A 15320-nucleotide genomic window follows, 5' to 3' on the forward strand; every position below is an offset into this window, starting at 1 on the left:
GAAACGTACAAGTAAGCTGGAATCTTCAAAAGTTCAAATCTTTATAAGTAAAAAGATTTATTAAAATGAATAACCAAGTGTTTTAATTGACATCAGAAGATGAAAACAATAAACCCTGAGAACATAGAAAAAAGTTAAATAAAGATATGAGCAGAATTTAATACAACAGAAAACGTATAAAATTCAGGTGATTTAGTAAGTCCAAAGAATCTTCTTTGAAAAGATTTAAAAGACACACTTTGATTAAGGAAAACAAAAACATAAGTAAAGAATATACAGAAAGAGTCAGGACAATGTTAGAGCAGAGAATATATGAAATGCCAGTAAATTTGAACATTTCTGTCAAGTGGACCATTTCCTAGCTCCTAAAGTTTACCAAAACTGACACAAGAGGAAATCATTTAAGGTCATCATGTCTGCCCTTGCCATTCTCGGAACGCCCTGGCCTCAGAATGCAGCCTCTGTAGTCCATGGTAACCTGCGGAGAGGGGGCGGGGCTGAGGGAGGTTGGAACACTGCCCTCACTGAGGGAGTGGGTGTGGCCATCTCTGCTGTGACTGAACAAAGGGCAGGGGAGCAGGGGGCCCAGGGCAGGGCCCTCAGAGCCCGGCAGGCCCAGTGGAGTGTCACAAGCACTTAGGCCCAGGCCAAAGGGTGCTTTCTCTGTCTGCACAGCTGCCCAAACCCTCACCTTTCCACTCAGGCCGCCCTCTTACTTGAAGTGTGTGTGGAACCTGTCCGCGCGGTACACCTCGCTGCACAGCTAAGCATAGGTCTGGGCATCGTAGCTTCCTGCCAGGTGACCGAGGCTCGCAGGCAGTTGGGTCCCTGGGACACACGCGGAGAGGCTCCTGCCCGGGCCACAGGCCGCCCACTGCCCCTGCCCCAGATCGGGGGCCGCAAAGTAGCCCTGTCTGAGTCCCCTGCCCCTCGAGGGAGTATTGGACCAACACTTGTAGAAAACGGGGTCCTTGCGGGCCACTCATTGGAGGGACACAAATAAATCTTTGCCGACTTTCTGCTGAAACTTACAAGCGTTCACACCTAAGCCTCTTACAAGGTCAGCTGTTTAGCTAAACATGAGCTCATGATCTAAATTTACACAATAATGAAGAAAGCAGCTACAAGGGGAGACAATCAGCCAAAACAATCAATACCAGTATTAGATTCCCAAGGCCATCCATCAGATGTAGGAATAATCGGGTGCAAGGCAGAAAATATACATAAAACTGGAACTGAAACAAGGCACAAGGATGTCTTCAAAGACTGGTAGGATCTCTAAAACATTTTTAAAGAACATGTCATTGATAAAGCTAAATACACAAAGGTTGTGTAATACAACAGATTAATCATTGAGAAGAGTGAAATTATGCTGTTTTGAAAACTATGGCAGGTCAGATTTTCTGCCTAATTATATAAGAAGATTTCTCTAAAAAATACACATTATTTCAAAGACTTTTTGGCTGTGAAATAAGTTAAGGGTATTTCAAATGGCTTGTCTGCAAAGAAAGGTGAGATGTAGGGGATCACAGAAAGTCTAGGGGAAAATAGGTCAATATATACATTGCTATATGGTGAACTAAGCCTCAGGCCAGCAACAATGGAGAGGACCTGACCCTTAGAAACGTACAAGTAAGCTGGAATCTTCAAAAGTTCAAATCTTTATAAGTAAAAAGATTTATTAAAATGAATAACCAAGTGTTTTAATTGACATCAGAAGATGAAAACAATAAACCCTGAGAACATAGAAAAAAGTTAAATAAAGATATGAGCAGAATTTAATACAACAGAAAACGTATAAAATTCAGGTGATTTAGTAAGTCCAAAGAATCTTCTTTGAAAAGATTTAAAAGACACACTTTGATTAAGGAAAACAAAAACATAAGTAAAGAATATACAGAAAGTGTCAGGACAATGTTAGAGCAGAGAATATATGAAATGCCAGTAAATTTGAACATTTCTGGAAAGTGGACCATTTCCTAGCTCCTAAAGTTTACCAAAACTGACACAAGAGGAAATCATTTAAGGTCATCATGTCTGCCCTTGGCATTCTCGGAACGGCCTGGCCTCAGAATGCAGCCTCTGTAGTCCATGGTAACCTGCGGAGAGGGGGCGGGGCTGAGGGAGTTTGGAACACTGCCCTCACTGAGGGAGTGGGTGTGGCCATCTCTGCTGTGACTGAACAAAGGGCAGGGGAGCAGGGGGCCCAGGGCAGGGCCCTCAGAGCCCGGCAGGCCCAGTGGAGTGTCACAAGCATTTAGGCCCAGGCCAAAGGGTGCTTTCTTTGTCTGCACAGCTGCCCAAACCCTCACCTTTCCACTCAGGCCGCCCTCTTACTTGAAGTGTGTGTGGAACCTGTCCGCGCGGTACACCTCGCTGCACAGCTAAGCATAGGTCTGGGCATCGTAGCTTCCTGCCAGGTGACCGAGGCTCGCAGGCAGTTGGGTCCCTGGGACACACGCGGAGAGGCTCCTGCCCGGGCCACAGGCCGCCCACTGCCCCTGCCCCAGATCGGGGGCCGCAAAGTAGCCCTGTCTGAGTCCCCTGCCCCTAGAGGGAGTATTGGACCAACACTTGTAGAAAACGGGGTCCTTGCGGGCCACTCATTGGAGGGATACAAATAAATCTTTGCCGACTTTCTGCTGAAACTTACAAGCGTTCACACCTAAGCCTCTTACAAGGTCAGCTGTTTAGCTAAACATGAGCTCATGATCTAAATTTACACAATAATGAAGAAAGCAGCTACAAGGGTAGACAATCAGCCAAAACAATCAATACCAGTATTAGATTCCCAAGGCCATCCATCAGATGTAGGAATAATCGGGTGCAAGGCAGAAAATATACATAAAACTGGAACTGAAACAAGGCACAAGGATGTCTTCAAAGACTGGTAGGATCTCTAAAACATTTTTAAAGAACATGTCATTGATAAAGCTAAATACACAAAGGTTGTGTAATACAACAGATTAATCATTGAGAAGAGTGAAATTATGCTGTTTTGAAAACTATGGCAGGTCTGATTTTCTGCCTAATTATATAAGAAGATTTCTCTAAAAAATACACATTATTTCAAAGACTTTTTGGCTGTGAAATAAGTTAAGGGTATTTCAAATGGCTTGTCTGCAAAGAAAGGTGAGATGTAGGAGATCACAGAAAGTCTAGGGGAAAATAGGTCAATATATACATTGCTATATGGTGAACTAAGCCTCAGGCCAGCAACAATGGAGAGGACCTGACCCTTAGAAACGTACAAGTAAGCTGGAATCTTCAAAAGTTCAAATCTTTATAAGTAAAAAGATTTATTAAAATGAATAACCAAGTGTTTTAATTGACATCAGAAGATGAAAACAATAAACCCTGAGAACATAGAAAAAAGTTAAATAAAGATATGAGCAGAATTTAATACAACAGAAAACGTATAAAATTCAGGTGATTTAGTAAGTCCAAAGAATCTTCTTTGAAAAGATTTAAAAGACACACTTTGATTAAGGAAAACAAAAACATAAGTAAAGAATATACAGAAAGAGTCAGGACAATGTTAGAGCAGAGAATATATGAAATGCCAGTAAATTTGAACATTTCTGTCAAGTGGACCATTTCCTAGCTCCTAAAGTTTACCAAAACTGACACAAGAGGAAATCATTTAAGGTCATCATGTCTGCCCTTGCCATTCTCGGAACGCCCTGGCCTCAGAATGCAGCCTCTGTAGTCCATGGTAACCTGCGGAGAGGGGGCGGGGCTGAGGGAGGTTGGAACACTGCCCTCACTGAGGGAGTGGGTGTGGCCATCTCTGCTGTGACTGAACAAAGGGCAGGGGAGCAGGGGGCCCAGGGCAGGGCCCTCAGAGCCCGGCAGGCCCAGTGGAGTGTCACAAGCATTTAGGCCCAGGCCAAAGGGTGCTTTCTTTGTCTGCACAGCTGCCCAAACCCTCACCTTTCCACTCAGGCCGCCCTCTTACTTGAAGTGTGTGTGGAACCTGTCCGCGCGGTACACCTCGCTGCACAGCTAAGCATAGGTCTGGGCATCGTAGCTTCCTGCCAGGTGACCGAGGCTCGCAGGCAGTTGGGTCCCTGGGACACACGCGGAGAGGCTCCTGCCCGGGCCACAGGCCGCCCACTGCCCCTGCCCCAGATCGGGGGCCGCAAAGTAGCCCTGTCTGAGTCCCCTGCCCCTAGAGGGAGTATTGGACCAACACTTGTAGAAAACGGGGTCCTTGCGGGCCACTCATTGGAGGGACACAAATAAATCTTTGCCGACTTTCTGCTGAAACTTACAAGCGTTCACACCTAAGCCTCTTACAAGGTCAGCTGTTTAGCTAAACATGAGCTCATGATCTAAATTTACACAATAATGAAGAAAGCAGCTACAAGGGGAGACAATCAGCCAAAACAATCAATACCAGTATTAGATTCCCAAGGCCATCCATCAGATGTAGGAATAATCGGGTGCAAGGCAGAAAATATACATAAAACTGGAACTGAAACAAGGCACAAGGATGTCTTCAAAGACTGGTAGGATCTCTAAAACATTTTTAAAGAACATGTCATTGATAAAGCTAAATACACAAAGGTTGTGTAATACAACAGATTAATCATTGAGAAGAGTGAAATTATGCTGTTTTGAAAACTATGGCAGGTCAGATTTTCTGCCTAATTATATAAGAAGATTTCTCTAAAAAATACACATTATTTCAAAGACTTTTTGGCTGTGAAATAAGTTAAGGGTATTTCAAATGGCTTGTCTGCAAAGAAAGGTGAGATGTAGGGGATCACAGAAAGTCTAGGGGAAAATAGGTCAATATATACATTGCTATATGGTGAACTAAGCCTCAGGCCAGCAACAATGGAGAGGACCTGACCCTTAGAAACGTACAAGTAAGCTGGAATCTTCAAAAGTTCAAATCTTTATAAGTAAAAAGATTTATTAAAATGAATAACCAAGTGTTTTAATTGACATCAGAAGATGAAAACAATAAACCCTGAGAACATAGAAAAAAGTTAAATAAAGATATGAGCAGAATTTAATACAACAGAAAACGTATAAAATTCAGGTGATTTAGTAAGTCCAAAGAATCTTCTTTGAAAAGATTTAAAAGACACACTTTGATTAAGGAAAACAAAAACATAAGTAAAGAATATACAGAAAGAGTCAGGACAATGTTAGAGCAGATAATATATGAAATGCCAGTAAATTTGAACATTTCTGTCAAGTGGACCATTTCCTAGCTCCTAAAGTTTACCAAAACTGACACAAGAGGAAATCATTTAAGGTCATCATGTCTGCCCTTGGCATTCTCGGAACGGCCTGGCCTCAGAATGCAGCCTCTGTAGTCCATGGTAACCTGCGGAGAGGGGGCGGGGCTGAGGGAGGTTGGAACACTGCCCTCACTGAGGGAGTGGGTGTGGCCATCTCTGCTGTGACTGAACAAAGGGCAGGGGAGCAGGGGCCCAGGGCAGGGCCCTCAGAGCCCGGCAGGCCCAGTGGAGTGTCACAAGCATTTAGGCCCAGGCCAAAGGGTGCTTTCTTTGTCTGCACAGCTGCCCAAACCCTCACCTTTCCACTCAGGCCGCCCTCTTACTTGAAGTGTGTGTGGAACCTGTCCGCGCGGTACACCTCGCTGCACAGCTAAGCATAGGTCTGGGCATCGTAGCTTCCTGCCAGGTGACCGAGGCTCGCAGGCATTTGGGTCCCTGGGACACACCCGGAGAGGATCCTGCCCGGGCCACAGGCCGCCCACGGCCCCGGCCCCAGATCGGGGGTCGCAAAGTAGCCCTGTCTGAGTCCCCTGCCCCTAGAGGGAGTATTGGACCAACACTTGTATAAAACGGGGTCCTTGCGGGCCACTCATTGGAGGGACACAAATAAATCTTTGCCGACTTTCTGCTGAAACTTACAAGCGTTCACACCTAAGCCTCTTACAAGGTCAGCTGTTTAGCTAAACATGAGCTCATGATCTAAATTTACACAATAATGAAGAAAGCAGCTACAAGGGGAGACAATCAGCCAAAACAATCAATACCAGTATTAGATTCCCAAGGCCATCCATCAGATGTAGGAATAATTGGGTGCAAGGCAGAAAATATACATAAAACTGGAACTGAAACAAGGCACAAGGATGTCTTCAAAGACTGGTAGGATCTCTAAAACATTTTTAAAGAACATGTCATTGATAAAGCTAAATACACAAAGGTTGTGTAATACAACAGATTAATCATTGAGAAGAGTGAAATTATGCTGTTTTGAAAACTATGGCAGGTCAGATTTTCTGCCTAATTATATAAGAAGATTTCTCTAAAAAATACACATTATTTCAAAGACTTTTTGGCTGTGAAATAAGTTAAGGGTATTTCAAATGGCTTGTCTGCAAAGAAAGGTGAGATGTAGGGGATCACAGAAAGTCTAGGGGAAAATAGGTCAATATATACATTGCTATATGGTGAACTAAGCCTCAGGCCAGCAACAATGGAGAGGACCTGACCCTTAGAAACGTACAAGTAAGCTGGAATCTTCAAAAGTTCAAATCTTTATAAGTAAAAAGATTTATTAAAATGAATAACCAAGTGTTTTAATTGACATCAGAAGATGAAAACAATAAACCCTGAGAACATAGAAAAAAGTTAAATAAAGATATGAGCAGAATTTAATACAACAGAAAACGTATAAAATTCAGGTGATTTAGTAAGTCCAAAGAATCTTCTTTGAAAAGATTTAAAAGACACACTTTGATTAAGGAAAACAAAAACATAAGTAAAGAATATACAGAAAGAGTCAGGACAATGTTAGAGCAGAGAATATATGAAATGCCAGTAAATTTGAACATTTCTGTCAAGTGGACCATTTCCTAGCTCCTAAAGTTTACCAAAACTGACACAAGAGGAAATCATTTAAGGTCATCATGTCTGCCCTTGCCATTCTCGGAACGCCCTGGCCTCAGAATGCAGCCTCTGTAGTCCATGGTAACCTGCGGAGAGGGGGCGGGGCTGAGGGAGGTTGGAACACTGCCCTCACTGAGGGAGTGGGTGTGGCCATCTCTGCTGTGACTGAACAAAGGGCAGGGGAGCAGGGGGCCCAGGGCAGGGCCCTCAGAGCCCGGCAGGCCCAGTGGAGTGTCACAAGCACTTAGGCCCAGGCCAAAGGGTGCTTTCTCTGTCTGCACAGCTGCCCAAACCCTCACCTTTCCACTCAGGCCGCCCTCTTACTTGAAGTGTGTGTGGAACCTGTCCGCGCGGTACACCTCGCTGCACAGCTAAGCATAGGTCTGGGCATCGTAGCTTCCTGCCAGGTGACCGAGGCTCGCAGGCAGTTGGGTCCCTGGGACACACGCGGAGAGGCTCCTGCCCGGGCCACAGGCCGCCCACTGCCCCTGCCCCAGATCGGGGGCCGCAAAGTAGCCCTGTCTGAGTCCCCTGCCCCTAGAGGGAGTATTGGACCAACACTTGTAGAAAACGGGGTCCTTGCGGGCCACTCATTGGAGGGACACAAATAAATCTTTGCTGACTTTCTGCTGAAACTTACAAGCGTTCACACCTAAGCCTCTTACAAGGTCAGCTGTTTAGCTAAACATGAGCTCATGATCTAAATTTACACAATAATGAAGAAAGCAGCTACAAGGGGAGACAATCAGCCAAAACAATCAATACCAGTATTAGATTCCCAAGGCCATCCATCAGATGTAGGAATAATCGGGTGCAAGGCAGAAAATATACATAAAACTGGAACTGAAACAAGGCACAAGGATGTCTTCAAAGACTGGTAGGATCTCTAAAACATTTTTAAAGAACATGTCATTGATAAAGCTAAATACACAAAGGTTGTGTAATACAACAGATTAATCATTGAGAAGAGTGAAATTATGCTGTTTTGAAAACTATGGCAGGTCAGATTTTCTGCCTAATTATATAAGAAGATTTCTCTAAAAAATACACATTATTTCAAAGACTTTTTGGCTGTGAAATAAGTTAAGGGTATTTCAAATGGCTTGTCTGCAAAGAAAGGTGAGATGTAGGGGATCACAGAAAGTCTAGGGGAAAATAGGTCAATATATACATTGCTATATGGTGAACTAAGCCTCAGGCCAGCAACAATGGAGAGGACCTGACCCTTAGAAACGTACAAGTAAGCTGGAATCTTCAAAAGTTCAAATCTTTATAAGTAAAAAGATTTATTAAAATGAATAACCAAGTGTTTTAATTGACATCAGAAGATGAAAACAATAAACCATGAGAACATAGAAAAAAGTTAAATAAAGATATGAGCAGAATTTAATACAACAGAAAACGTATAAAATTCAGGTGATTTAGTAAGTCCAAAGAATCTTCTTTGAAAAGATTTAAAAGACACACTTTGATTAAGGAAAACAAAAACATAAGTAAAGAATATACAGAAAGAGTCAGGACAATGTTAGAGCAGAGAATATATGAAATGCCAGTAAATTTGAACATTTCTGTCAAGTGGACCATTTCCTAGCTCCTAAAGTTTACCAAAACTGACACAAGAGGAAATCATTTAAGGTCATCATGTCTGCCCTTGGCATTCTCGGAAGGGCCTGGCCTCAGAATGCAGCCTCTGTAGTCCATGGTAACCTGCGGAGAGGGGGCGGGGCTGAGGGAGTTTGGAACACTGCCCTCACTGAGGGAGTGGGTGTGGCCATCTCTGCTGTGACTGAACAAATGGCAGGGGAGCAGGGGGCCCAGGGCAGGGCCCTCAGAGCCCGGCAGGCCCAGTGGAGTGTCACAAGCATTTAGGCCCAGGCCAAAGGGTGCTTTCTCTGTCTGCACAGCTGCCCAAACCCTCACCTTTCCACTCAGGCCGCCCTCTTCCTTGAAGTGTGTGTGGAACCTGTCCGCGCGGTACACCTCGCTGCACAGCTAAGCATAGGTCTGGGCATCGTAGCTTCCTGCCAGGTGACCGAGGCTCGCAGGCAGTTGGGTCCCTGGGACACACGCGGAGAGGCTCCTGCCCGGGCCACAGGCCGCCCACTGCCCCTGCCCCAGATCGGGGGCCGCAAAGTAGCCCTGTCTGAGTCCCCTGCCCCTAGAGGGAGTATTGGACCAACACTTGTAGAAAACGGGGTCCTTGCGGGCCACTCATTGGAGGGACACAAATAAATCTTTGCCGACTTTCTGCTGAAACTTACAAGCGTTCACACCTAAGCCTCTTACAAGGTCAGCTGTTTAGCTAAACATGAGCTCATGATCTAAATTTACACAATAATGAAGAAAGCAGCTACAAGGGGAGACAATCAGCCAAAACAATCAATACCAGTATTAGATTCCCAAGGCCATCCATCAGATGTAGGAATAATCGGGTGCAAGGCAGAAAATATACATAAAACTGGAACTGAAACAAGGCACAAGGATGTCTTCAAAGACTGGTAGGATCTCTAAAACATTTTTAAAGAACATGTCATTGATAAAGCTAAATACACAAAGGTTGTGTAATACAACAGATTAATCATTGAGAAGAGTGAAATTATGCTGTTTTGAAAACTATGGCAGGTCAGATTTTCTGCCTAATTATATAAGAAGATTTCTCTAAAAAATACACATTATTTCAAAGACTTTTTGGCTGTGAAATAAGTTAAGGGTATATCAAATGGCTTGTCTGCAAAGAAAGGTGAGATGTAGGGGATCACAGAAAGTCTAGGGGAAAATAGGTCAATATATACATTGCTATATGGTGAACTAAGCCTCAGGCCAGCAACAATGGAGAGGACCTGACCCTTAGAAACGTACAAGTAAGCTGGAATCTTCAAAAGTTCAAATCTTTATAAGTAAAAAGATTTATTAAAATGAATAACCAAGTGTTTTAATTGACATCAGAAGATGAAAACAATAAACCCTGAGAACATAGAAAAAAGTTAAATAAAGATATGAGCAGAATTTAATACAACAGAAAACGTATAAAATTCAGGTGATTTAGTAAGTCCAAAGAATCTTCTTTGAAAAGATTTAAAAGACACACTTTGATTAAGGAAAACAAAAACATAAGTAAAGAATATACAGAAAGAGTCAGGACAATGTTAGAGCAGAGAATATATGAAATGCCAGTAAATTTGAACATTTCTGTCAAGTGGACCATTTCCTAGCTCCTAAAGTTTACCAAAACTGACACAAGAGGAAATCATTTAAGGTCATCATGTCTGCCCTTGGCATTCTCGGAACGGCCTGGCCTCAGAATGCAGCCTCTGTAGTCCATGGTAACCTGCGGAGAGGGGGCGGGGCTGAGGGAGTTTGGAACACTGCCCTCACTGAGGGAGTGGGTGTGGCCATCTCTGCTGTGACTGAACAAAGGGCAGGGGAGCAGGGGGCCCAGGGCAGGGCCCTCAGAGCCCGGCAGGCCCAGTGGAGTGTCACAAGCATTTAGGCCCAGGCCAAAGGGTGCTTTCTTTGTCTGCACAGCTGCCCAAACCCTCACCTTTCCACTCAGGCCGCCCTCTTACTTGAAGTGTGTGTGGAACCTGTCCGCGCGGTACACCTCGCTGCACAGCTAAGCATAGGTCTGGGCATCGTAGCTTCCTGCCAGGTGACCGAGGCTCGCAGGCAGTTGGGTCCCTGGGACACACGCGGAGAGGCTCCTGCCCGGGCCACAGGCCGCCCACTGCCCCTGCCCCAGATCGGGGGCCGCAAAGTAGCCCTGTCTGAGTCCCCTGCCCCTAGAGGGAGTATTGGACCAACACTTGTAGAAAACGGGGTCCTTGCGGGCCACTCATTGGAGGGACACAAATAAATCTTTGCCGACTTTCTGCTGAAACTTACAAGCGTTCACACCTAAGCCTCTTACAAGGTCAGCTGTTTAGCTAAACATGAGCTCATGATCTAAATTTACACAATAATGAAGAAAGCAGCTACAAGGGGAGACAATCAGCCAAAACAATCAATACCAGTATTAGATTCCCAAGGCCATCCATCAGATGTAGGAATAATCGGGTGCAAGGCAGAAAATATACATAAAACTGGAACTGAAACAAGGCACAAGGATGTCTTCAAAGACTGGTAGGATCTCTAAAACATTTTTAAAGAACATGTCATTGATAAAGCTAAATACACAAAGGTTGTGTAATACAACAGATTAATCATTGAGAAGAGTGAAATTATGCTGTTTTGAAAACTATGGCAGGTCAGATTTTCTGCCTAATTATATAAGAAGATTTCTCTAAAAAATACACATTATTTCAAAGACTTTTTGGCTGTGAAATAAGTTAAGGGTATTTCAAATGGCTTGTCTGCAAAGAAAGGTGAGATGTAGGGGATCACAGAAAGTCTAGGGGAAAATAGGTCAATATATACATTGCTATATGGTGAACTAAGCCTCAGGCCAGCAACAATGGAGAGGACCTGACCCTTAGAAACGTACAAGTAAGCTGGAATCTTCAAAAGTTCAAATCTTTATAAGTAAAAAGATTTATTAAAATGAATAACCAAGTGTTTTAATTGACATCAGAAGATGAAAACAATAAACCCTGAGAACATAGAAAAAAGTTAAATAAAGATATGAGCAGAATTTAATACAACAGAAAACGTATAAAATTCAGGTGATTTAGTAAGTCCAAAGAATCTTCTTTGAAAAGATTTAAAAGACACACTTTGATTAAGGAAAACAAAAACATAAGTAAAGAATATACAGAAAGAGTCAGGACAATGTTAGAGCAGAGAATATATGAAATGCCAGTAAATTTGAACATTTCTGTCAAGTGGACCATTTCCTAGCTCCTAAAGTTTACCAAAACTGACACAAGAGGAAATCATTTAAGGTCATCATGTCTGCCCTTGGCATTCTCGGAACGGCCTGGCCTCAGAATGCAGCCTCTGTAGTCCATGGTAACCTGCGGAGAGGGGGCGGGGCTGAGGGAGTTTGGAACACTGCCCTCACTGAGGGAGTGGGTGTGGCCATCTCTGCTGTGACTGAACAAAGGGCAGGGGAGCAGGGGGCCCAGGGCAGGGCCCTCAGAGCCCGGCAGGCCCAGTGGAGTGTCACAAGCATTTAGGCCCAGGCCAAAGGGTGCTTTCTTTGTCTGCACAGCTGCCCAAACCCTCACCTTTCCACTCAGGCCGCCCTCTTACTTGAAGTGTGTGTGGAACCTGTCCGCGCGGTACACCTCGCTGCACAGCTAAGCATAGGTCTGGGCATCGTAGCTTCCTGCCAGGTGACCGAGGCTCGCAGGCAGTTGGGTCCCTGGGACACACGCGGAGAGGCTCCTGCCCGGGCCACAGGCCGCCCACTGCCCCTGCCCCAGATCGGGGGCCGCAAAGTAGCCCTGTCTGAGTCCCCTGCCCCTAGAGGGAGTATTGGACCAACACTTGTAGAAAACGGGGTCCTTGCGGGCCACTCATTGGAGGGACACAAATAAATCTTTGCCGACTTTCTGCTGAAACTTACAAGCGTTCACACCTAAGCCTCTTACAAGGTCAGCTGTTTAGCTAAACATGAGCTCATGATCTAAATTTACACAATAATGAAGAAAGCAGCTACAAGGGGAGACAATCAGCCAAAACAATCAATACCAGTATTAGATTCCCAAGGCCATCCATCAGATGTAGGAATAATCGGGTGCAAGGCAGAAAATATACATAAAACTGGAACTGAAACAAGGCACAAGGATGTCTTCAAAGACTGGTAGGATCTCTAAAACATTTTAAAACAACATGTCATTGATAAAGCTAAATACACAAAGGTTGTGTAATACAACAGATTAATCATTGAGAAGAGTGAAATTATGCTGTTTTGAAAACTATGGCAGGTCAGATTTTCTGCCTAATTATATAAGAAGATTTCTCTAAAAAATACACATTATTTCAAAGACTTTTTGGCTGTGAAATAAGTTAAGGGTATTTCAAATGGCTTGTCTGCAAAGAAAGGTGAGATGTAGGGGATCACAGAAAGTCTAGGGGAAAATAGGTCAATATATACATTGCTATATGGTGAACTAAGCCTCAGGCCAGCAACAATGGAGAGGACCTGACCCTTAGAAACGTACAAGTAAGCTGGAATCTTCAAAAGTTCAAATCTTTATAAGTAAAAAGATTTATTAAAATGAATAACCAAGTGTTTTAATTGACATCAGAAGATGAAAACAATAAACCCTGAGAACATAGAAAAAAGTTAAATAAAGATATGAGCAGAATTTAATACAACAGAAAACGTATAAAATTCAGGTGATTTAGTAAGTCCAAAGAATCTTCTTTGAAAAGATTTAAAAGACACACTTTGATTAAGGAAAACAAAAACATAAGTAAAGAATATACAGAAAGAGTCAGGACAATGTTAGAGCAGAGAATATGTGAAATGCCAGTAAATTTGAACATTTCTGTCAAGTGGACCATTTCCTAGCTCCTAAAGTTTACCAAAACTGACACAAGAGGATATCATTTAAGGTCATCATGTCTGCCCTTGGCATTCTCGGAACGGCCTGGCCTCAGAATGCAGCCTCTGTAGTCCATGGTAACCTGCGGAGAGGGGGCGGGGCTGAGGGAGTTTGGAACACTGCCCTCACTGAGGGAGTGGGTGTGGCCATCTCTGCTGTGACTGAACAAAGGGCAGGGGAGCAGGGGGCCCAGGGCAGGGCCCTCAGAGCCCGGCAGGCCCAGTGGAGTGTCACAAGCATTTAGGCCCAGGCCAAAGGGTGCTTTCTTTGTCTGCACAGCTGCCCAAACCCTCACCTTTCCACTCAGGCCGCCCTCTTCCTTGAAGTGTGTGTGGAACCTGTCCGCGCGGTACACCTCGCTGCACAGCTAAGCATAGGTCTGGGCATCGTAGCTTCCTGCCAGGTGACCGAGGCTCGCAGGCAGTTGGGTCCCTGGGACACACGCGGAGAGGCTCCTGCCCGGGCCACAGGCCGCCCACTGCCCCTGCCCCAGATCGGGGGCCGCAAAGTAGCCCTGTCTGAGTCCCCTGCCCCTAGAGGGAGTATTGGACCAACACTTGTAGAAAACGGGGTCCTTGCGGGCCACTCATTGGAGGGACACAAATAAATCTTTGCCGACTTTCTGCTGAAACTTACAAGCGTTCACACCTAAGCCTCTTACAAGGTCAGCTGTTTAGCTAAACATGAGCTCATGATCTAAATTTACACAATAATGAAGAAAGCAGCTACAAGGGGAGACAATCAGCCAAAACAATCAATACCAGTATTAGATTCCCAAGGCCATCCATCAGATGTAGGAATAATCGGGTGCAAGGCAGAAAATATACATAAAACTGGAACTGAAACAAGGCACAAGGATGTCTTCAAAGACTGGTAGGATCTCTAAAACATTTTTAAAGAACATGTCATTGATAAAGCTAAATACACAAAGGTTGTGTAATACAACAGATTAATCATTGAGAAGAGTGAAATTATGCTGTTTTGAAAACTATGGCAGGTCAGATTTTCTGCCTAATTATATAAGAAGATTTCTCTAAAAAATACACATTATTTCAAAGACTTTTTGGCTGTGAAATAAGTTAAGGGTATTTCAAATGGCTTGTCTGCAAAGAAAGGTGAGATGTAGGGGATCACAGAAAGTCTAGGGGAAAATAGGTCAATATATACATTGCTATATGGTGAACTAAGCCTCAGGCCAGCAACAATGGAGAGGACCTGACCCTTAGAAACGTACAAGTAAGCTGGAATCTTCAAAAGTTCAAATCTTTATAAGTAAAAAGATTTATTAAAATGAATAACCAAGTGTTTTAATTGACATCAGAAGATGAAAACAATAAACCCTGAGAACATAGAAAAAAGTTAAATAAAGATATGAGCAGAATTTAATACAACAGAAAACGTATAAAATTCAGGTGATTTAGTAAGTCCAAAGAATCTTCTTTGAAAAGATTTAAAAGACACACTTTGATTAAGGAAAACAAAAACATAAGTAAAGAATATACAGAAAGAGTCAGGACAATGTTAGAGCAGAGAATATGTGAAATGCCAGTAAATTTGAACATTTCTGTCAAGTGGACCATTTCCTAGCTCCTAAAGTTTACCAAAACTGACACAAGAGGATATCATTTAAGGTCATCATGTCTGCCCTTGGCATTCTCGGAACGGCCTGGCCTCAGAATGCAGCCTCTGTAGTCCATGGTAACCTGCGGAGAGGGGGCGGGGCTGAGGGAGTTTGGAACACTGCCCTCACTGAGGGAGTGGGTGTGGCCATCTCTGCTGTGACTGAACAAAGGGCAGGGGAGCAGGGGGCCCAGGGCAGGGCCCTCAGAGCCCGGCAGGCCCAGTGGAGTGTCACAAGCATTTAGGCCCAGGCCAAAGGGTGCTTTCTTTGTCTGCACAGCTGCCCAAACCCTCACCTTTCCACTCAGGCCGCCCTCTTCCTTGAAGTGTGTGTGGA

The sequence above is a fragment of the Mesoplodon mirus genome (genome assembly GCF_964341445.2).
Source record: "Mesoplodon mirus genome assembly, chromosome: 1".
In the NCBI taxonomy this organism is placed as follows: domain Eukaryota; kingdom Metazoa; phylum Chordata; class Mammalia; order Artiodactyla; family Ziphiidae; genus Mesoplodon; species Mesoplodon mirus.